We start from the raw sequence: 22,787 nt of genomic DNA, 5'->3' as shown, positions 1-22,787 counted from the left end.
CATGCACTCCACTCATGCAGAGACAATTCTCAATAGCAAGCAAAAATGAAATACACTTCACTATTCACTATGCTGTCCATACAGCACGCTTCCACACGTAGTCACAAAAGAGAAAAACAAAACAAACAAACATTGAAAACCAATCGTTCTTGTCTTTCACAAAAGAAAACATTAGCTGCCGACACAAATTTCAAACAACCACAAGTAACCTAAAATTCAACACATATTCTGACATTCACTGGAAGGCAACACTCTCAGAACACTGCAAACAATTAAAAACATCCACTATGTACAAAACTTTGATATCACACAAAGAAAACAATCACAGCAGATGCCAAAGAAACTTCAGTTGCAGATTGCACAAATAAAATTGCGCTTATTTGGGAACGATCAGATAACCACGGTAGCCACTGTTAAAGGGACATTCTAGGATAAATGAAAATTTCATTATTCAGATAGGACTTTTAATTTTAACCAACCTTCCTAGATTAAACCAAACATATGTAGGCTCATATGCTAATTTTTAAGCCTTTGAGGGCTGCCTCTTATCACAGGCTGTATAAATCTCATTACAACACCAAGAGACAAAATACACGTAAGCCATATAAATAAAACTAAAACTGTGATCAGATAAATTAGCAAGTTATATAAATGCAGTAGTTGTCCAGCCAAATATAACAACCGTATATAACACAAAAATAAGCTTTCTACAAAAGAATACTAATACAATTTCCCCTTTAAATTATTCCCAATGATCCTTATAATAAAAAATGCATACTGACGTTCATTAAATAGCCGAAGCAAGCATAAGCAGCATAAGAACGCACTCACAGTGGGATGCAGGCTAGTTAAAGGGACATTTTAACCAAACTAAAAATAATCTTTAATTGAAACTGCTAACACAGTGAAATATACTACAGGGAGTGCAGAATTATTAGGCAAATGATATTTTGACCACATCATCCTCTTTATGCATGTTGTCTTACTCCAAGCTGTATAGGCTCGAAAGCCTACTACCAATTAAGCATATTAGGTGATGTGCATCTCTGTAATGAGAAGGGGTGTGGTCTAATGACATCAACACCCTATATCAGGTGTGCATAATTATTAGGCAACTTGCTTTCCTTTGGCAAAATGGGTCAAAAGAAGGACTTGACAGGCTCAGAAAAGTCAAAAATAGTGAGATATCTTGCAGAGGGATGCAACACACTTAAAATTGCAAAGCTTCTGAAGCGTGATCATCGAACAATCAAGCGTTTCATTCAAAATAGTCAACAGGGTCGCAAGAAGCGTGTGGAAAAACCAAGGCGCAAAATAACTGCCCATGAACTGAGAAAAGTCAAGCGTGCAGCTGCCAAGATGCCACTTGCCACCAGTTTGGCCATATTTCAGAGCTGCAACATCACTGGAGTGCCCAAAAGCACAAGGTGTGCAATACTCAGAGACATGGCCAAGGTAAGAAAGGCTGAAAGACGACCACCACTGAACAAGACACACAAGCTGAAACGTCAAGACTGGGCCAAGAAATATCTCAAGACTGATTTTTCTAAGGTTTTATGGACTGATGAAATGAGAGTGAGTCTTGATGGGCCAGATGGATGGGCCCGTGGCTGGATTGGTAAAGGGCAGAGAGCTCCAGTCCGACTCAGACGCCAGCAAGGTGGAGGTGGAGTACTGGTTTGGGCTGGTATCATCAAAGATGAGCTTGTGGGGCCTTTTCGGGTTGAGGATGGAGTCAAGCTCAACTCCCAGTCCTACTGCCAGTTTCTGGAAGACACCTTCTTCAAACAGTGGTACAGGAAGAAGTCTGCATCCTTCAAGAAAAACATGATTTTAATGCAGGACAATGCTCCATCGCACGCGTCCAAGTACTCCACAGCGTGGCTGGCAAGAAAGGGTATAAAAGAAGAAAATCTAATGACATGGCCTTCTTGTTCACCTGATCTGAACCCCATTGAGAACCTGTGGTCCATCATCAAATGTGAGATTTACAAGGAGGGAAAACAGTACACCTCTCTGAACAGTGTCTGGGAGGCTGTGGTTGCTGCTGCACGCAATGTTGATGGTGAACAGATCAAAACACTGACAGAATCCATGGATGGCAGGCTTTTGAGTGTCCTTGCAAAGAAAGGTGGCTATATTGGTCACTGATTTGTTTTTGTTTTGTTTTTGAATGTCAGAAATGTATATTTGTGAATGTTGAGATATTATATTGGTTTCACTGGTAAAAAATAAATAATTGAAATGGGTATATATTTGTTTTTTGTTAAGTTGCCTAATAATTATGCACAGTAATAGTCACCTGCACACACAGATATCCCCCTAAAATAGCTATAACTAAAAACAAACTAAAAACTACTTCCAAAACTATTCAGCTTTGATATTAATGAGTTTTTTGGGTTCATTGAGAACATGGTTGTTGTTCAATAATAAAATGAATCCTCAAAAATACAACTTGCCTAATAATTCTGCACTCCCTGTAGTGTTAGGCTTACAGTAAACCTCATCGTCTTTTATGTAAATATTCCCTTAAATTCTCAGATGTTATATCAGTTTGCCTGTATCCCTTTAAATATTTTCACTCCTCTGTTTTTTTTCTCTTTTTTTTTTTTTTTCCGCTACATGCGCTTGTGTGTGTGTTTGTGAACATATGTGTGTTTGTGTTCAGGAAAAAGAAGGATGGAGAGTACCTTCGCATTTTATATATGTAGCAGAATAAGTTCCTACGCATTACATTCCACTGTAATTACTGGTGTTCCCTCTGATTAATCATTTCAAAGGAAATCCCTCTTTGGAATTCATTAACAATGAATGTACTTCAAGTCTACACTGGCTTCTTGTTGTTATAGATACAGTGACCTGATTAGGCTTTAAACAGTCACATAATTATGTGTATTCACATTCCATCTCCTGCTCATAGTATTTTGTGAACCGGCATGAGTATGCTTTAGAGCAGGCTTGTCTAACCTTTTTAAATAGGCTTCCCCACTGTAGATGTGCTCATGTTTTTTTTTGGTATTATTTATAAATTGGAGTAATTAAAATACAAGTCATTCTCTTGGAAACGTACATACATAGTAAAGACACACAATGACAGAAAAGAAGCTGTCGCTCTCTGTGTTTTGCAGACTGGTAGAGGTGAAGGAATAGTGGGCAGCTTGAGCATATATTTTTTCCAAGATTAATAATCAGTATTTTTATTGACTCTCTTTTAATGGATAAGAAAAAGATACAGGGGCATATTTTGGCGCAGACATACGCAGCAATATTTACGGGATAGTTCTATAGCATGATGTATTTCTACTCCTGTCCTCTTCAAATGCTTTATTCATTAAATGCATGGCCCCTTCCAGTTGTGGGAAACATGGCTAAATGTATCTATTAGCCTTACAATTAAATACTACACCCACTTTAGGACTAGATTACAAGAGGAGCGCTATTCATCATCGACCCCGCTGATGCGTCAACTCCACTAGAAGTAAGACTTTTGCGTGTGCCGAGTAGCACGCATATTACAAATTGAAAGTAAAAGGTTTTTGCATGAGCACTAACCAGACGCACCCAAAAAGCGGAACTTAGAATATTGCGACCAAGTTAACGTATTCCCCATAGACTTCAATGGAGCGTGAAACTGAAAAAATAAACTAACACCCTTAGCACATTCAAATCTGACCATGTTTTCCCAAGTGCACTAATCCGTCATGAAATATTAATATTTCACATTCCAATGTTATTCACATAGAAGAATAGGTTCTATTTATTATTAAAGTGATGCTAAATCCGAGCATTTCTGATTATCTGATTTGCTTCATTCTTTTGGTATATTTTCATGAAAAGCAGACCTAGGTAAGGTCAGGAGCAACAATGCACTAATGGGAGCTAGCTGCTGATTGTAGGCTGCTCTTATATTCTCTTTGCCATTGGCTCACCTGATATGTTCAGCTACCTCCTTGTAGTGCATTGCTGCTCCTTCAACAAAGGATATCAAGAGAATGAAGCAAATTATCTGAATCACAATAGAAAAAATTGGGGTTACTTGTCCCTTTAGGGAAAACATTCCTTAATATATCAACAAATCTCACTACATATTAAGTTTAAGAATCTCTGACTGCAAAAAATTGCTTCTAGCAGTTTTAATGCTTGATCGCGAGTGCAAACTACCGCTCCACTCGTAATCTTGCCCTTAGTGATGTGTTTTTCATTCATGCAGGGGATATCATGTTCCTTGCTGTTATCTTTTAAATTAATAAAAGTTGTTTTCATTTACCATTTGAATTATAAAAAAAAGATTGGTTTGCTGAATTACATTGTTATATTGGCCTTTTTCTATTTGGGCTCAGCTATTACTTACTAATTAACACCTAGATTACGAATTTTACGTTCATATTTTAACGCTGAAAAAATTGTAATTTCAGCGTTAAAACAGCAATGCAGCCATTACGAGTCTTGTCGGTATAGATGTACAGCAAGCCTTTTAGCCTGTAACGCAACGTCAGTCCCGCACTAAAAAAAATGATGTTTTTGTGTGGGATTTCCATAGCGCTGCCATTACAAGTTTTGCGGTGATGCTAAAAAGCTTGCGTTACAGCCTATACCGTCACAATCCATTTTCGCAATCTGAGAGCAGTAGTTATGAGTTTTACACAACAAACTGTTACACAAAATTCATAACTAAAGTGTTACAAAGTACACTAACACCCATAAACTACCTATTAACCCCTAAACCGAGGTCCTCCCACATCGCAAATACTATATTAAACTTATTAACCCCTAATCTGCCGCTCCCAACATTGCAGCCACTAATAACATTTATTAACCCCTATTCTGCCGCTCCACGACATCGTCACCACTATAATAAAGATGTTAACCCCTATTCCGACACTCCCCGACATCGTCGCCAATTTAATAAAGATAGTAACCCCTATTCCGCCGCTCCCCGACAGTGCCGCCACTAAATAAAGTTATTAACCCCTAAACCTTTGGCCTCCCGCATCAGTGCCACTAAATAAACCTATTAACCCCTAAACCAACAGCCCCCCACATTGCCAAAAACTAAATTAAACTATTAAACCCTAAACCTAACAACCCCCTAACTTGCATTTCTATTGGCTGATTTGATTTTGGAGATTCAAATCAGCCAATAGGATGAGAGCTACTAAAATCCTATTGGCTGTTCATATCAGCCAATAGGATGAGAGCTACTGAAATTCTATTGGTTATTCAAATCAGCCAATAGAATTTTAGTAGCTCTCATCCTATTGGCTGATTTGAGCAACCAATAGGATTTCAGAAGCTCTCATTCTATTGGCTGACTTGAATTTCAAAATCAAATCAGCCAATTGGAATGGATGGGACGCCATTTTGAAAAGGCTTCCTTGCATTGAAGATTCATTATACGGCGGCAACTGTATGAAGAGGATGCTCCTCATCGGATGTCTTCAGGATGGAGCCGCTCTGTGCCGCTGGGATGAAGATAGAATATGCCGCCTGGATGAAGATAGAAGTCGCCACCTGGATGGATGAAAACCTCGCCGCCTGGATGTCCGGACTGTAAGTTGATCGTCGGGGATTAGTGTTATTTGGGTGGGTTTTATTTTTAGATTAGGGTTTTGGACTTTCTTAAAAGGCAATTCCCATACAAATGCCCTTTTCAGGGCAATGGGTAGCTTATGTTTTTTTTTAGAGTTAGGTTTTTTATTTTGGGGGTTGGTTGGGTGGTGGGTTTTACTGTTGGGGGGGCTTTGTATTTTTTACAGGGAAAAGAGCTGATTTCTTTAGGGCAATGCCCTACAAAAAGGCCCTTTTAAGGTCTATTGGTAGTGTATTGTAGGCTAGGGTTTTTTTAGGGGGGGGGCTTTTTGTAGGGCATTTTTTAAAAACAAAACAAAATGTAATTGTAAATATAATAGTAATGTTAGTTTAATTTATAGGGGTTGATTTATAAAAAAGCCGATGCTGCTTCCGACCCACTCCGCTTCAGTTCTGCCTGAAGCGGAAGTTAAGAAGCAGCGGTCCTAAGACCGCTGCTCCTTAACTCGTTCGCCACCTCTAAGGTGGCGGACAGCAATCATCCCAATCGAATACGATTGGGTTGATTGACATACCCTGATAGTAGCCGATTGGCCGCTAATCTGCAGAGGGCAATATTGCACCAGCAGTTCACAAGAACTGCTGGTGCAATGATAAATCTCAAAAGGTATAGTGACAAAGTTGAAGCAGCACCAGCTTGAAGTATTCTTTAAACCTTTATTTCATCAGAGACATATAAAAACAACGACGACGTTTCGGTCAGAACCTGACCTTAATCATGTTATACAAACAAATGACAAAACCACTCCTTATGTAGCCATAATAGGCGGGGTTACTACCTGTACAGGTGTGGAACTATTAATTAACCCTCTGTGTCTATACAACAGGAAGACTTCCTTCAGTGGTTTAGTCAATTTCCTCTTATCAACCTATAGCAACCTGGAAGATACAATATAATATACATGTTCATCAGTATAGCGATTACCTTGAATTATTGCATACACACAAATATATACAAAATTTACATAATTTGTCAAAATATTCAATCTGTTATTCAGAACCATAATAAAGAATAATTCACAAAAGAAAGTGAGAAACTTAAACTTGAACTCCTATGCAGCTTTCCTCTAATGGGTAGAGACAATTACCTATTGATTATGTAGAGAGTCAATGCAGTTGTTTTAATGGTTATTGAAGGGTAATTTGCCAATCTATTTCCTTATTCATTCCATGGGGTATAAGTGATTGTAAGGTGTAGATCCAGTATGTTTCTCTTGATTTAAGAATTTGCTGTCTATCTCCCCCTCTCCTAGGTTTTTTTTATCTGTTCTATAACCTGATATCTCAACTGAGAAATAGTGTGTCCTGCCTGTAGAAAGTGATTTGATACTGGAGCATCCCTGTTATTGCAAAGTATATTGGACTTATGTTCTATAATCCGGTCCCTTATCCTTCTGGTTGATTCACCTATATAGATCTTAGAACACGGACATTTAATTAGGTATATTACATAGTCCGTGTTACATGTAAAAAAACCTGGAATTTTGAATTTTCTACCAGTCAGTGGATGTGAAAAGGAATCCCCTTTGATTATATTGCCACAATTGCAGCAGCCCAAACATGGAAAACATCCTAGTTTGGGGGTAGAGATATATGTCTGTATTTGTTTCTTACCAGTACCCAAGTCTGCTCTCACTAGGGTATCCTTTAGGTTCCTACATCTCCTGTATGCAGGCATGAAGGGCTCCTCAAATTCCTTTATCTTTGGATTGAGGTTCTTTATAATAGGCCAGTGTCTCTTAATCACTTTATTAATCTCTGTACTTAGTGTGTTATATTGAGAAACAAATACCATGTGTTTACCATCCTGTTTATCTTTCACTTTAGTACCCCTAAGGATAGAATGTCTGGGAATCTTATTAACCTCTTCAATCTGTTTCTGTATTAGAGATCTAGGGAAACCCCTTTCAATAAACATATTACCCATTTCCATTAGTCTGGTTTGTACCTTGTCCTCATCTGAGACTATTTTCCTCACTCTCAATAATTGACTCTTAGGCAGACTTTTTATAAGTGGGGGTGGATGAGCACTCTCAAACCTTAAGAGACTATTTCTATCACTCTCTTTTCTATAAATATCCACCTCGAGTAGCCTCCCATTCTTTATCACAGTAGTGTCCAGGAAAGCTATTGACTGATTCACTATATGTAAGTTTAAATTTGATGTGTCTAGTGGATACATTAAGATCTGCTACAAATTCCTGTAGGGAGTCGTTGTCGCCCCCCCATATACCAAATACATCATCTATGTACCGGAACCAGCATAATCCATACTGTAAAAACAGTTTATTCCTGTATACGAACCTCTCTTCATATATACTCATAAAGATGTTGGCATATGTGGGGGCGACATTCGACCCCATAGCAGTACCCTGACCCTGTAAGTAATATTGGTCCTGGAAGAGAAAATAGTTACAGTAAAGTACCAATTGGAGTAATTCCAATACAAATTCACATTAAATTGTAGATAATATACCATTGGTGCAAACAGCCTGTTTAATGGCTCCAAGGCCACTCACATGAGTGATTGACGTATATAAACTGTTTACATCAAGGGTATATAAAATAAATTTATCACTCTCCATCCCCAATTCTTCAAGTTTAGTAAGGAAGTCTCCTGTATCTTTAAGATAGGACATTGTCTGCATAGCCAGTGGTCTGAGAACTTTGTCTAAATAGATGGAAACATTTGTCAATAATGAATTTGTGCTTGCCACAATAGGGCGGCCAGGAGGGGCCTCCCTATTCTTGTGTATCTTGGGCAACGTATAAAAGACAGGTGTTACATATTTTTCTGGTACAAAAAATCTATGTTCCTTTTCTGTTATTAAACCATTAACCATTGCCTTATTAATACACTTAATCAGTTCACGTTTAACCTCTAGACTTGGGTCTCTATTCAGTGGTTTATATATCTCTTTATCACCCAGTTGTCTCTCAATCTCCTGAACATAATATACCCTGTCTAGGATAACTGTGGCCCCGCCCTTATCTGCAGGTTTGCAAATGATGTCATCGTTATTCTTTAAATTAGTCAAAGCATTATTCTCTACCTTTGTGAAATTACCATGTAAATATTTATTCCCCCCAATTGGGGCCTTATTCTTTTTCTGTAATAGCTCAATATCCCTTAGGACAAGCTGCATAAAAGTTTCTACACTATTGTTACATACAGATGGATTAAAATTACTTTTGACTCTCAAAGGTTTAAAGAATACTTCAAGCTGGTGCTGCTTCAACTTTGTCACTATACCTTTTGGGGTGAGTGCATGGACCCCACTAGCGTGCACCTTTGGTCTGGTTGATGAGTGCTGGGATTCTCTGTTCTTTCTGCAATGATAAATCCCGACAGTGTATGCTGTCGGCATGATATGCTAATCCTATCATGTCCGTCCGCACAATAATACATTTACCCCATAGTTTAAACGTAGTTTTTTTTTAATTTTACAGGTAAGTTTTTATTTATTTTAAGATAGGGAGAATTGTAATTTTAATTTAAAGTTAGGGGGTTGTAAGGTTTAGGGGTTAATAGTTTAATTTTGTTTTTGGTGATGTGGGGGCTGATGGTTTAGGGGTTAGTACATTTATTAGTGGCAGTGATGTGGGAGGCCGGAGATTTAGGGGTTAAAGAGGTGGATAGAGCTAGCGCTATAGACTTCCCTAATGCCAAGTACAAAGGGGCTTCCTCAAATAAGTCCCTAAATAGACAAGTCTAAAAAAACCAGGAAAAAGATTATTAGTACTGTCGCTATAAGCTAGGGGTATGAGGAGAGTTATCACAATAGGTAGATATATATCTCTGTCTTGTAAGTATATGCGAATGTGAACTCACTACGTGTGTTTATTATATAAAGAGAAGTAAATACAAGCAGTAATATAAAAGTAAACGTATGATTGTCCTATGTATGTATAAATCATGTGGTAAGTACCCAAATATATGTATTAAGTCCAACATATCATATAATATGTAGTAATAGAATATGCACTGAAGATTAGCTCAAATAAAGCAGATTACAAAAGTACAAATATAAAATGATATAGAAGTATCACTTAATAAAATACATAAACATAGCACCAGAAGAAATAAATCACTTATAATGAGACACTAAAAATACGCAAAGGCTTAATGAATAAAACACTTAATAACTGTTAAACTTGATTTGCACAAAGACTCATAATTAAAACACTTAATAGCTGATATACTAGAATGAGCAAAAAATGATGGGGCAGATCATATGATAATGATATTAAAACAGCACTGTTAAGTTAATAGCACTGGACGTACAGGAAAAAAGAAATAAAATATGAGGATGTCTGCATATATGCAGACAGTGTATGGAGAAAAAATAGAACAGATGTTAAAAAATGTAGTGGAAATTGTTAAAAATATACAACCATGGGGGGGCGGAGCCGACCAGCGCCTAAGATGGTCGTGTGAGAGGAGAGCTCCGACAGATTAACAACCACAACACATGGCATTTGCGACCTATATGTCAGACATAAGCACAAACTACGATCGGAAGGCACACAGACACTAGAGGATTGCAGAGTGGTGTGGTGAGAGAGGCTGCTGTGGACCTTTCCCTATATTTGTACAGACTTCCAGTCACGGCCTCCCCACGCTACCCCTGACGAAGTTCATGGGTGCCGGGAGAACCAGAGGTGGACTTGAGCAGCCTAAGATGTTTTACCGCTGTCAAATACCCTGAAAACTGCAATATTTTTTATGGCCGGCTTGTACAGACAACGCTAGAACAGGTACCGGGACATTACACCGCACTCAGCACTGTACATACAGGGCGCGCATGACGCCATTTTGGCCTGTTCAGCAGGGAAGCAAGGAATAATGTTAGAGTAAAACTTTACATATCATCACCGGGGCTGCAAATAAACAGGCTCTCGCTTCAAGAGTCTGCACATAATGAGACTGGCTTTCTAGGAAAGAGGAACTAGGAGGAAAAAGAGTGTACTAAAGCCCACGGTGGCCTGTTGTACCCGCAGCAATAATATCTGCTTTATGTGGTTACTTATTAATATACACCCTGACAGCACTAAATATGGCATCTAAACGACTCCCCAGAGCAGATAAATCTGTCAAGAATGTGAGTACTCCAAACCCTAAGATGCATACTTTCTTTAAGCTCACTGACACAACTACTATGGAATCTAGGGGAGAGGAGGATACGGCACAGGACATTGCAGACCCAGAAATGGAAATTGAGGCACAGACACCTCTGACAAGGGCTGACCTCCGGTTACTACCATCTAAGGAAGACTTTACGGCCTTAATTGCACAAATGAGTCAGATCATCAAATCCAGCATAGCAGAGGTTAAGAAAGATGTAAATTAAATCGGCAACAGAATAGCTTTACTGGAAGAAGATGCTGAATTGACCAACAAATATCTCAACCAACAAGCCAGGCAATCCTCACACCAGCAAAACCTAATAGAACAGCTCCAAGAACAGGTTGAGGACCTGGATAACAGGGGCCGGCGCCAAAATGTCAGATTACGAGGTGTTCCTGAGGCAGTTCAGTCAGGACAGCTTCTTCCCTACTTACAAAGACTGTTCAATTTTATATCGGATGATAAGGAGGAGATTGAGTTTCCTATGGATAGATACCATAGGGCCCTGCGACCAGTCCCAAAAGAGAATGCACCGCCTCGTGACATAGTTATCAAATTCTCCAGTTTCAGGGACAATGAAAACATTCTATCCGCAGCCAGGAAAAAACATCCTGTATCATTTGAAGGTAACACTATTCAATTCTTTGCTGATCTAAGCCCCATGACGCTTTCTAAAAGAAAGGAGGCAAGGTACCTCACTTTGCACTTGAGAGACTTGAAAATCCCATATAGATGGGGTTTTCCCTTCTGCCTGAAGGTAATCAAAGGAAGCACCGTGGCCATATATAAATCACAAGAAGACATTGACCACTTTTGTGAACCGCTGGGAATATCAAAACCCACTCTACCAAGCCTGAAAGAAGGAACAGTAAATAATGAAGATGCACTGGAACAACTGCCAAGACCATCCCATGCTGGTTGGAGCAAAGTGGTCAGGAAACGGAGGAATAAGAACCAAGAAGTGGGACCCATTCCAATTGCTACAATAGGAACCCCTACCTGAAACTGGAAAGCAGAATAGAGGTTGCAGTATTTTTCTTTTGTGTCCCTAGTAAATTGGGGAATTACAAGAATGACACTCATTTAAGATTCCCCTTATAGTCATATGCTATGTCTAGCTTATTTGTATATCTATTAGTTTATTAGATGTAATGTTATATTTCATTTTTCAAGTTGCTTATGGTTGCAATTCTGTTTTGAGAGGAGGAGGGAATTTTTTTTCCTTTTTCCTTTCTCTTTTTTAATTACATTTATATTCATAGGTGGTTATGTCACCAAAATTGTGTGACATGAACCCCCCTTTTGTTTATGTAACCCAAGGTGAGAGCCCCAAATTTTGGCGGTTCCTCACAAGGTATTTATACATTGCTATGCTTTGGTATATTATTCAGAAAGTTTTTATGAACACTAATGTTTTTTTATTTTTGCAGTTTCTACAAGAACCTAATGAGCAGTGTGAATGCCTTCTCTCTCTTCCCATTCCCCCTCTTTCACCCTCTTTTGTCTCTCTCCTACCCTCTCCACCACAAACTACAATACTGATAGCTGGACACAGACAGATAAGCACAGCAACGACATACAGGTATGTTATTACTTGGCCTGACCGCACGACAGATTTTATAGTGAAACCCCGCATCCCCTCCAGCACTGATGGCTAATGCTAAGATTAGATTGATTTCCCAGAATGCAAAAGGGTTAAACTCCCCTACAAAAAGGTCTGTAGCATTGTCCAGTTTCAAAAAACTGTCAGGAGGAGTGGTGTTTGTCCAGGAGACACATTTTGCTAGAGATAGTGTGCTCCGTTTTCATAACAAGGAGTTCCCCTTGGGGTATTTCGCCTCATATATGAAAAAGAAAAATGGAGTAGGCATATTGTTTCATTCAATAGAGGATACTGAGGGAAGATGGATTATACTGGTAGGCAAATTGTATCATAGGTCTATTACATTAGTTAATGTTTACACTCCAAACAATAGGCAGTCAAAATTTTGTGTTGGCAGTACAAGAAGGTGCGCTGATCCTAGCAGGGGATCTCAATGTAGCTCTAGAACCAGATAAAGACAGCTCGACTGGCCGTAGCCAAGTATCCCCTGTGTCAATTTGCAGTATCTGCGTGAATTTGAGGAAATTATCATTAATAGATGTATGGAGAACTGGTCACCCAGGGCAAAGAAATTATACGTTTTATTCTTATCCTCATAAAAGCTACTCCCGTATAGATTACTTCTTTATTGATCAACTTACATACAGTTTAATTACGGACTCAAATATAGAACATACTAGTTGGTCTGACCATGCAGCAGTAAGTATTGAGTTAAAGTGGCAAGAGAGAGCACACACACCCTATACGTGGAGGCTAGATGAGACACTACTTCATAAACCGATAATATTAGACAAAATCACAGTAACGTTAGGGGAATTTTTTAGCTTTAATCAATCCCATCAAACATCTTCTATTAATACGTGGGAAGCACACAAAGCGGTGATGAGGGGTGAACTAATCAAGCAAAAAGCTATACTCCAAAAACAATACCGAACTGCTTACACGGAGGCTATAAACACATTACGATTATATGAAACTCAACACAAACAGAACCCCCAAGATCTGTTACTTAGTAAGCAATTACAACAAGCCAGAGGAAACCTTAACCACTTAATATATAAAGAAGCGCAGGACAAGGCGTTTTTTCTAAAGAAGCTATATTAGCTATAAACAAAGCAGGTACTCTTTTAGCAAGATTGCTGCGCACTAAAAGAAATAATTCATATATACATAAAATCCGTTCACTCGAAGGAGAACATCTCCAAGACTCGGTTAGCATAGTTGATTGCTTTAAAAAATACTATCAAAAGCTGTATGATCTCCCGACAACAACGTCCTCGAATAGTACTGAGGATTATATAGCTTACTTAAATGAGGTAGACCTTCCCACTATACCACTAGAGATAGCTAAAGAGCTAGAAAATCCAATCACACAACAAGAAGTGCTATCTGCAATTAACAGCTTACCACTTCATAAGAGTCCAGGGCCAGACGGCTTCTCTAATGCCTATTATAAACAGTTTAAACAGATACTGGTAACACACCTCACCGAGCTATTTGCTGCCATAGATAAAGGGGCAAATTGGCCGAACCACATTTTGGAGGCTCATATTTCAATTTTACCAAAAACAGGGGAAAGATAATACTATGGTAGAAAACTATAGACCTATATCGTTACTTAATTCGGATATTAAGATTTTCACAAAGATTTTAGCCAAGAGAATAAATACTATATTACCTAAGCTCATACATGTCAACCAATCCGGCTTTGTCCTTGGCAGGGAGGCTAGGGACAATACCATACGGACATTACACCTCATTGAGCATGTTAATAGGACTAGGGAGCCTACAATTCTTATCTCAACAGATGCCGAAAGGGCTTTTGATCGCCTAAACTGGGGGTTCCTTAGAGCATGTTTGGCGAGGTTTGGGTTCGGTGATAAAATAATAGAAAGAATTTTTAGTGTTTACAAAACCCCCACTGCAAGAGTGAAAGCTAACGGTTCCATGTCAGATAGTTTTCAAATACATAATGGGACGAGGCAGGGATGTCCACTGTCCCCACTCCTGTTTGCGCTGTCTATGGAGGGTTTGGCAGCGCACATTAGAGAAAATGAAAAAATTAGTGGTGTGAAAATAGGTCCTAACGAATACAAACTTACACTGTATAAAGCATGGACAACAATAGATTCACACCTCTTAAGTTCTCCGTCTCTAAGCGCATTATGTTGGATTTCCCCAGGCCTTAGATCACCTGTAGTTAGAGTGTCAGAGCTGTACTCGCATATTTTTGATAATTGGGACTCCCTGAGGGACTCCCAACTCGGTATCTCCTCTAGAGTATCTCCCCTATCACCAATCTCATATAATGCTGAGTTTCTAGGAGGCTTGGAGCCATTTAATAATACTCGGGGCGAACTAGGATATACCATACCATTTATAAAACTGACTATCAATGGCGCCTTAAAGCATAGGCAATATTTAAAGGAAATAGCTGGGGGAAGCTACTCATCCTGGCTGAAATATGCTCAGCTACAACACATGATCCATAACTCTAAACATAAAACATCCTTGTTGAGGCCTCCAATGAGATTTGAGAGGTTATGCTTATCTGAAACTCTCCCTAAGGGTACACTGTCCATTTCTAGATGTCTATTGGAGGAGACATTGAACACTACCCTTCCACTATATACTAGAAGTTGGCAGGCAGAGTTGGGGATCTCCTTATCTATGCAAGAATGGGAAAACATATTTTTTAATACTCGTAAGTCCTCGGCATCACCAAAAATGTTAGAACTCAATCACAAGTTAATGACACGTTGGTATTTAACGCCAGAGCGCTTGAGATACATGTACCCCAATGCTGACGTTAGATGCTGGAGGGGATGTGGGAAGAAAGGGTCTATGGCACATATATGGTGGCAATGTGAGAAACTAAGACCATTCTGGTCGCAATTGGAGACCGATTTCCAGACTATTATAGATACATCTTTTGTGCTGACACCTGTGACAGCTTTACTAAACTTTAGACCCCAGGAAATATGTAATATAAGATGGACTCTCCTGACAATAGGCTTAAATAGTGCCAGGAATCTAATAGCCAGAAAATGGAAGTCACCTGTACCCCCCTCCAGAGCAGATTGGATCCAGACTACTACAACACTCATATCTCAGGAGGAGTATGTACACTTTAGAAAGAAAACACTAAATAGGTACTATGACGTTAAGTTCTATTGGGAATCTTTTATAGGTGCTCAGGGTAACATATAAACTTCCATCTATCTAATAACTATGTGCTTATACAGGAATATCATAATAGATTGACAGACACCTCTGCGAGGAGTCCAATTTCCCTTCCCCTCTATACTTAGTCCTTCTCTGGTGTGCCCTTCTCCTCCTCCCCATTACTCTACCTCTTTCCTTTCCCTTACCCTTTCCACCTCTCCATCTTCTGTCACTTTGTAAGCTTCACTAAAAGGCTTCACACGAAAGGCATAAACTGTATTATTCTACGCAATTATAGGTTCATTTTTATTTTGTATTATGTTGTTGTCCTTTTTTTTTTTCTTTTTATTGTTATTTTCTTTCTTCCGTTCTTTCTGTGTTTTGCATTCCTCCTCTATGGACTTTTAAGAAGAGAAGACTTATAACGGATTTCATGTTCTATTATATTCTATTGATATAGACTTATGGAATTCCATATGGACGGTTACTTTTTTTTTTTTTTTTCTATTGGATCTGCTTTAACACAGCAAATTTAGTATGGAATCTGTTTACTATGTATATTGCTTTATTGTACAAGTTCTGTATATGTAATCCGTACATATATTCCTCAATAAAAATTATATTTGAAAAAAAAAAAAATATATACAACCATATAGAAAATAAGTAGGAATGTTGTATATAACCTGTAAAAAGGTACGTAGGGGTAGTTATTTAGGAATAGTTAGTTACTATCCATTCGTCTGTTAGACGATTGTATGGTTTTTATTCTCTTGTGGTTAAAAGGTGAGGCATGGATAATAGGAAAAGTACCTAAACGCCACTCACTCTCCGTTGAGAGAGGTGGTGTGGAGGGGTGAGGATAAACACTATTGCTAAGGGGTGAATGGATTGTCTCTCATAAACAGTGATTCCAATCACTAAGTTTCTTCGTCCGCTCCTGCGGCACTACGCAGCTCCGGTGTTACCCTTGAGTCACTCTTGTGGTAGAGGTGGTGAGTGCGCCCAAACAATGCGCTTCACTTCCGCCCTGTTCCACGTAAGCTGGAGGCCTCAGATGTCACAAAGTGTGCCGGGTCTGAAGATGATCAGCTGTGAAAACCGGCTTCTCTGATTGCTCCTTTAGGCTGTCTTTTCTTTAAGCTGTTTATTTCCTTACTAGAAATATGGTCAGACTCCAACGCGTGGGAAGTCACTAGTTTCTCAGGTGACTAGTAGATAGTTTCAAAAATTCAGAGTCCATATATAAGTAGTACATAAAGTACAGAGGGTTCTTAAAGTCACAGTACAACCAGGAAATCAGACCAAAGTGCTTGGCCCTCTCTTAGTATTAGTTAATGAATGTCTGCAAATCAACATAAAAGCTACTAACACAATCAACGTGTTTCACCCCTGGGGGCTTTTTCAAGATGTGTTTAACAGGCAATGTGTGTAGTTTATAAAGGCCTAATTTGTATCTGATAGGTTGTGTGGGTTGAGGTAATTGGCCTCTAGTGCCTCTTTGTCTAGTAAAGGTGGTATAATATATACGTAGAATGGAAATTATGGGGATATGTATGTAGCTGCTATCATCATATTCCTAGTTTATAATCCAACTCAGTTAATTTATAAGAAATAGGATAATCCCATAATAATAGTTACAATCAAATAAATTATAAATAATAATAAGTCAACTTAATATATACCCAATACTGATTAAGTGTATAAAAAATCCCTTTGAATGGACCGTTATTGATTGCATTAGCCCAGATTGTGATGTCTTCATTATGGGGGTGTTTTCGGAACAACATCACATAAACAACTTATTTTAATGACTTATATTATGGGAACTTATATTAATAAAGTTCATATACTCCTCTTTATAGAGAGATACTTTTTTCTTATTTCCTTATTTTTTATTTTCTTATTTTTTCATATTACATAAGGGAATTGGCATCAAGTATGTTATTAAAAATTATAGAACCATTCTTTTATAGTGGAAGTATAAGTGGATGGTCAGTTTTCAGATAGGTGTAATCGGCAACCCTTATCTGACTTAATTAATTAATTATTCATTCATACATAAAGGGTGTGACATCCAATTCAGAATTGAGTCCCAAAGGGTGTAGGGTTCTCATTTTATATATCATTTCTGCTTCCTTTTTGAGAAGTTTAGTCTCAAAATTCCCTCCCCTCCAATCTGGTTTTACTTTAACTACTCCCCAGAATTTTAGTTCTTTCAAGTTATTGCTGTGAACATCCCTAAAGTTCCTATATAAATGGGTGTCTTTTTCCCCTTTTTCAATGAGCCATAAATGCTCCCTGATTCGTTCTCTCAGGGTTCTAGTCATTTCGCCCAAATGCTGCTTATTGCAGCTGCATTGGATTAAGTATACGTCATTCAAACAGATGCTGACCGGCTTCTGTTGTTTTGTATTACTCGACCCCTGAAAAGAAAGGACTGACCTGAGACCGGCTCCCCAAAGTGCATAACAGAGGCACGCATGGCTACCCCGCGGCTCAGAGGGAACCCAGGACCATTGCAGAGAACCACTACGGTGTAAGTAAAATTGAACACCTTTAATGTGGCTCTCTGCTTGTTTTTGATTTGGACTCCATTCTCGCTCCAGCTTCCTTCTGACACTGAAAGAAATTCACTTGGAGATCCTTTCTGCTCCCACTGGATTGTCGTATTCTCATCTTCCATTCAGCTCTTTGTTTTTATTTTTATTGTTATATACTTGTATGTAGATACTGCACTTTTGTTATTGTCTTATTAATTTATTGTTTTATTATGCCTGATCAGCGTATTTTTTAGTGTTTCATTTTTCTGCTATTAACTTGATATTCATTGTAATAAATTAGTTTTTATATATTTTGATTTGATGAAATCATTTTCTCTGGGACATATTGGTTTATATAATTATTAACTCCTTGTGCCTGATCTGACACTGGTCATATATTGCAACAAAGTTACTAAATTAAGCTGATTTTTTAACAGCGCTGTGGTTTTTTTTTTAGTATCCTTTTCTCTTTTGAAATAGATTATTAATTAAGTGTGTTTCCAATTGTTGAGAGATAGGGGTGTCTCTTTTTTTATCCCACTGGCTTTTTAGTTTGTATCTCCCAGCGCTCAGTAACACTCCTTTCTGTAGTTTCATTAAGTATACAACCCCCTTGTCGGTACATCTTCTTGTGTCTCTTATTGTGAACTTATCTCCAGTTTGGCTGAAGGAGAACTCTTTCATTTTGGAGCTATAGTGGCAGGATCTACAGCAATGACATGGGTAGAAACCTTTAGTGTTATTTCCCAATAGATCTTTTTGGATGAAGGCAGATTTCCCCCCTTTAAACTCACTAGGTGCTAAGATGCTCTTAAGGTTATTAGACCTCCTATATATAAATTGTGGTTTCATTGTCAATTTATCACCAATAAGGGGATCTTCTCTCACCACATGCCAATGTTTATTTATGATTTTTTCGATTTTTTATTAGTTTGGGTTCAGTGTCCCTTTAAGAGCATTACACCTAGTGAGTTTAAAGGGGGGAAATCTACCTTCATCCAAAAATATCTATTGGGAAATAACACTAAAGGTTTCTACCCATGTCATTGCTGTAGATCCTGCCACTATGATGGGGTAAAAATCTCCAAAAATGTTGAAGTAGTAAAAGAAATAGGAAGAGATACATTATTACATTATAAGAATAAGATGAGAAAGCCATGTGAGAATACAGTATCAGATTTGACAGTTCCATTTATAACTAACTATAATGGTGAACATAAAAAATTCAAAAAAATCATAAATAGACATTGGCATGTGGTGAGGGAAGATCCCATTATTGGTGATAAATTGACAATGAAACCACAATTTATATATAGGAGATCTAATAACCTTAAGAGCATCTTAGCACCTAGTGAGTTTAAAGGTGGCAAATCTACCTTCATCCAAAAAGATCTATTGGGAAATAACACTAAAGGTTTCTACCCATGTCATTGCTGTAGATCCTGCCACTATAGCTCCAAAATTAGAGTTCTCCTCCAGCCAAACTGGAGATGAGTTCACAATAAGAGACACAAGAAGATGTACCAACAAGGGGGTTGTATACTTAATCCAGTGCAGCTGCAATAAGCAGTATTTGGGCAAAATGACTAGAACCCTGAGAGAACGAATCAGGGAAAAAGGGAAAAAAGACACCCATTTATATAGGCAATTTAGGGATGTTCACAGCAATAACTGGAAAGAACTAAAATTCTTGGGAGTAGTTAAAGTAAAACCAGATTGGAGGGGAGGAAATTTTGACTTCTATAAAACGAGAACCCTACACCCTTTGGGACTCAATTCTGAATTGGATGTCACCCCCTTTATGTATGAATGAATAATTAATTAATAAATTGAGTCAGATAAGGTTTGCCGATTACATCTATCTGAAAACTGACCATCCACTTATACTTCCACTATAAACACTTAGAAAAAGAATGGTTCTATAATTTTGAATAACATACTTGATGCCAATTTCCTTATGTAATATGGAAAAAATAAGAAAATAAAAAAAAATCCGAAAACACCCCCATAATGAAGACATCACAATCTGGGCTAATGCAATCAATAACGGTCCATTCAAGGGATTTTATATACACTTAATCAGTATTGGGTATATATTAAATTGACTTATTATTATTTATAATTTATTTGATTGTAACTATTATTATGGGATTATCCTATTTCTTATAAATTAACTGAGTTGGATTATAAACTAGGAATATAATGATAGCAACTACATACATATCCCCTTTTTGATATATATTTGCATAATCTCCATTCTACCTTTATATTATACCACCTTTACTAGAAAAAGAGGAGGCACTAGAGGCCAATTACCTTAACCCACACAACCTATCAGATACAAATTAGGCCTTTATAAACTACACACATTGCCTGCTAAACACACCTTGAAAAAGCCCCCAGGGGTGAAACGCGTTGATTGTGTTAGTAGCTTTTATGTTGATTTGCAGACATTCATTAACTAATGCTAAGAGAGGGCCAAGCACTTTGGTCTGATTTCCTGGTTGTACTGTGACTTTAAGAACCCTCTGTACTTTATGTACTACTTATATATGGACTCTGGAGCCTAAAGGAGCAATCAGAGAAGCCGGTATTCACAGCTGATCATCTTCAGACCCCGCACACCTCGTGACATCTGACGCCTCCAGCTTAGTGGAACAGGGTGGAAGTGAAGCGCATTGTTTGGGCGCACTCACCACCTCTACCGCAAGAGTGACTCAAGGGTATCACCGGAGCTGCATAGTGCCGCAGGAGCGGACGAAGAAACTTAGTGATTGGAATCACTGTTTATGAGAGACGATCCATTCACCCCTTAGCCATAGTGTTTATCCTCACCACTCCACGCCACCTCTCTCAACAGAGAGTGAGTGGCGTTCAGGTACTTTTCCTCTTATCCACGCCTCACCTTTTAACCACAAGAGATTAAAAACCATACAATCGCTAATAGACGAATGGATAGTAACTAACTATTCCTAAATAACTACCCCTACGTATTTTTTTCAAGAACAGGTTATATACAACATTCCTACTTATTTTCTATATGGTTATATATTTTTAACAATTTCCACTATATTTTTTAACATCTGTTCTATTTTTTCTGCATACACTGTCTGCATATATGCAGACATCCTCATATTTTATTTCTTTTTTCCTGGACGTGCAGTGCTATTATCTTAACAGCACTGTTTTAATATCATTATCATATGATCTGCCCCATCATTTTTTGCAAATGTTTTGCTCATTCTAGTATATCAGCTATTAAGTGTTTTAATTATGAGTCTTTGTGCAAATCAAGTTGAACAGTTATTAAGTATTTTATTCATTAATCCTTTGCATATTTTAGTGTCTCATTATAAGTGATTTATTTCTTCTGGTGCTATGTTTATGTATTTTATTAAGTGATACTTCTATATAATTTTATATTAAAGAATTTGTACTTTTGTAATCTGCTTTATTTGAGCTAATCTTCAGTGCATATTCTATTACTACATATTATATGATATGTTGGACTTAATACATATATTTGGGTACTTACCACATGATTTATACATACATAGGATAATCATACGTTTACTTTTATGTTACTGTTTGTATTTACTTCTCTTTATATAATAAACACACGTAGTGAGTTTACATTCGCATATACTTACAAAACAGAGATATATATCTACCTATTGTGATAACTCTCCTCATACCCCTAGCTTATAGCGCCAGTACTAATAATCTTTTCCAGAGATTTAGGGGTTAATAACTTTATTTAGTGGTGGCGATGTCGAAGAGCGGCGGAATAGGGGTTAATATCTTTATTATAGTGTGGGCGATGTTGGTGTGCGGGGAATAGGGTTTAATAACTTTATTATAGAGGCAACAATATCGGGAGCATCAGATTAGGGATTAATAGATTTATTTAGGTGGCGGCGATGTCGGGGGCGGCAGTTTAGGGGTTAATACGTTTATGTAGGTGTTGGCGATGTCGGGGCTACAGATTAGAGGTGTTTAGATTTGGGGTTTATGTCAGGGTGTTAGGTGTAAACGTAACTTTCTTTTCCCCATAGACATCAATGTGGTGGCGTTAAGGAGCTTTTCATTACGCGATCACAGGTGTTAGGTTTTTTCTAACACTTTCTCCCCATTAAAATACAGAACTCTTATGAGTTACACATGCTGCAGGGTGTACAGGGAGGAATATAAATAGTGCTGTCCAGAAACACAATACATGTTCCTCCCCGCACACCCTGCAGCATGTGTAACTCATAAGTGTCCAGGAAAACATGGCTGAGGTGGCAACCCTATCGCAAATATGGGCGCCATGTACTAAATGGCGGGCGGACAGCTTCTCAACTCGCGAAGCTGTCCGCCCGCCTTCGCTACACACGGGCAGCGGATCTGTTGATCCGCTTGCCCGTATGTATCATTACACACTGATCGGAGTGTGTAATGCCCGCCCCTTCAATCGTGCGACCAATCACGCGACTGAAGGGGCTGTCAATCACCGAGAGCGAGCGTGCTCTCTGTGATTTTGCTTCGCCAGCTAAGAGATGGCGTAGGGTGTAGGAAGCAGCGGTCTAATGACAGCTGCTTCTTACATTGCAGGAAGCAGGCTCGCATATGCGAACCTGTCCCGCAAAGGCTCTGGAGCAGCTTTCGCTGCTTCGTACATGGAGCCCTATATCGCACACAGAAGGCGGCTTTTTCAAAACTCGTAATGACAGCGCCATGGAGGGTGAAATAACGCGACTTTTGTTGCATTCGTTTCGCACCC

This window comes from Bombina bombina, chromosome 8, assembly GCF_027579735.1.
Source record: "Bombina bombina isolate aBomBom1 chromosome 8, aBomBom1.pri, whole genome shotgun sequence".
Classification (NCBI taxonomy): domain Eukaryota; kingdom Metazoa; phylum Chordata; class Amphibia; order Anura; family Bombinatoridae; genus Bombina; species Bombina bombina.
The sequence above is the reverse complement of the archived record's forward strand: the minus strand, read 5'-3'. Positions refer to the sequence as shown.